Raw genomic sequence first — 3,173 nt, 5'->3', positions numbered from 1 at the left:
TATAATACTGCATTAAGTTGTCCTTGGACTAATGATATTCTGTGAAGAAATAAGACCTTCTTAAATGATACTTTCCTAATTTTTAATACAGTTTCATTTAGAAGACCAGAAAAATAGCTTAGATGTTGTTGGCTTTATATCATGTTATAGTAAACAAGAAGCATGTTTATAGGTTGTAATAAAAAGTTATTATTTACATAGTCATTTGATCTAAATTCTGGTATCTCTTGGGCCAATTTCCTAAAAGATAGCAGCAATAATACTGGTAATATTCCTTTTTGGAAAGATATTATATGGCTCCAGGATTTTATAACCTGAAAAAATGTCTCAAGAACTCTTCTGGTTTATTCATTAAATTGAATTTACTCAAGATTGCGAATAATGCTGAAGATTGTTTGGGGTTTCTGAGCCATTTAGTTGCCTTCTAAATTGTCAAAGAAAAACCAAGTGACATTTGTATAATATGTCCTTTATTAACAGAGGATTATTAAAATTTCAAATTTTATCTGAAAAAGTGTTTTAAAAAATAATGAATGCTCATAAGTTATCCTAAACTGTATACATCTTTAACTGAAAACTGTCATTTTCTTTATATCGACTGCCTGTACGTTTGTACATGGAAGCTCCATAGTTTTGATTCACAATAGGCTGATTTAAGCTCTCTCTCTTCCATCATAACATTTCGAGCTTGGATTCTGGGAGAAGAGGTTAAACACTCCTACCCTTGTCCACAGCACACATCACTCACATACAAGTGCACACACACAGACACATGGGTGCATCTACTTGTAACCAAAGTGAATAGGGGTTTAAGCCATTACCACCATCCCACTGGTGTGTGTGTGTGTGTGTGTGTGTGTGTGTGTGTGTATGTATATGTGTATATATATGTGTGTGTGTGTGTATATATATATATATATATATATATATATATATATATATGGCACTGCATGGGGTCAGGAGGAAGAGGTCCCTGAGAAGTACCTCACCAAATAGGTTGAAGTTATTTTCCCAAATAAAACATACTCTGCTTCAAGGACTGAGCTTCAGAGAGCAGTGATGACTTAATTGCACCTAGATGCTTCTCCATATTAGGAAATGAAAAAAATATCCAGAGATGTTAGAAAGGAAACAGACTCGACAAAAACAAGTTTAAATGGGCAGAGACCAGGATTGTTTGTTTGTTTGTTTGTTTGTTTTGGTTTGAGCATTCCCTGAAGAGAATGAGAAATTAGCGACTTTTAACCTCTTGCTCGCATCCGTCCCAGAGATCTGCTTTGCTGAACTAAGGCCAACAGACTGTCACGCAGTGACGTTTACTGTGCCTGCTTCTGGCTTCACTTCACACCAGAGGGAGACAATGGAAAGAGTGTCAGATACCCCCCAGCTCTTCACCTAGACTTATCAGAGGAGCCTTTGATGGGACAAAGCCTATTAAAGCCGTTGGGAGACAGAAGCTGTCTGGCTTCATTTCAAAAGTAGTTTCAAGGCACTCGTTCCTCCAGTAGGCAGCAGCAGGTCTGAACAGAATTGCGCTGACTCATTCTAAGAGCTCTGGGGTGTTCTGGGGGAAAGGAAACCACTAATAGACTGGAATTTATGTTGGTGAAGTAAGAGTGGCTAAGAGTCATTGTAATTTGTTAGTCTGATATAAACATAACCATTTTATCCATAGATCAAGGAACTTTATATGTTCTCCCTAAGTGTAGACGGAAGTATTATTAATACCGTGTTCCTCTAATCTAGCCCAAATAAAAGAAAACATACTAAGGAAGTTACAGCATCCTTTAACTTTAAAAATATAAAATCTACTAAGCTCTTAGTAACAATCTACAAGAATGAAAACACTGATGAGTTGACGATGGTCCTCAGAGTAGTCGCATGGCACAGCAGTTTTTCTGGGTCGTTCTCTTCTGTTTCATTTGGCCCATATAGTACTCCTACAGGGGTCCAGAAACTGCTAACTTTGGTCACCTTACACTCATCAGGCCAACTGCTGAGTTAGTGTCCAGCAATACTGTGCTTCCTTCACATTAAAGTACAAAAGGGCACAGTGACGCTCTCGTCTCTGCATAGACTCATCACTCCCAACTCCTAATATTTACCGAGCATCTTATACGTCGAAACAGCTTTAGTCAATGCAGGTCAGGCAGTCACATGTACTGACTCACTGTGCATTCAATAATATTTGAAGGGAAGGGACGACAAAGGGCTCTGTCAGAAAGTGGATGGACCTTTGAGCCAGAGGATCCCAAGACCCACATCCTGCCTTCCCAACCTACTAGTTGAATTAGCTTAGAACATTAGTAACCCTCTCTGAATGTTGGAATTCTCAGCCATAAGATGATATCAAGAAACGTAACTTCTGGGGTGCCTGGGTGGCTCACTTGGTTGAGTGTCTGACTCTTGATTTCAGCTCAGATCATGATCTCATCATTCGTGGGATGGAGCCCTGCGACAGTCTCTGCACTGATGGTGGTAGGGCCTGCTAGGGATCCTCCCCCTCCCTCCCGTGCTCGCTTTCTCTCTTTCTCTTTCTCTCTCTCTCTCTCTCTCTCTCTCTCTCTCTCTCTCTCTCTCCCCTTCAAAATAAATAAACATTAAAAAAAGAAACTTCCAGGGTTTCATCAAAATTAAATTAAAAACAATTATGACAACCCAACGACCGTACTCTCTGATGCTTACTTGCTAGTCTGTAGCGTTTTCAACATGCACAAGTGAAAACTGTAGCAAAGTGAGTGATGGTGGGAAGGTCAACGGTTAGAAAATAACATCCACAAAATTAGTTCCCACACTGAAGAGTGCTACTGTGTTTGGGCAGCGGATTGATTTGAAGCTAGTCTATGGTAGAGGATGTATTTTATGCCAGACACACTGAGTTACTGGTCAACATATTTTCTATTTAATATTCATGGCTACCATTGTGAAATAATCATGATGATAGGTTCCATATTATAGATGGGCCAAATGTAGTTAATAGAAATTGAGTATTTTCCTAAGGATCACGCCAGTAGTAAGGAAAAAATAAAAAGGCAAAAATTAACCCTTATCTCTATTGTTTCTCCTTTACAGTTACCCTTCCCACCAGGGCTTAAAATCATAGAGTGTGTATATATGTGTGTGTGTGTGTGTGTGTGTGTGTGTATAGATATATATATAAATGTGTATGTATA

The sequence above is a fragment of the Panthera uncia genome, chromosome C2 (assembly GCF_023721935.1).
Source record: "Panthera uncia isolate 11264 chromosome C2, Puncia_PCG_1.0, whole genome shotgun sequence".
Taxonomy (NCBI): Eukaryota; Metazoa; Chordata; class Mammalia; order Carnivora; family Felidae; genus Panthera; species Panthera uncia.
Note: the sequence above shows the minus strand (reverse complement) of the source record.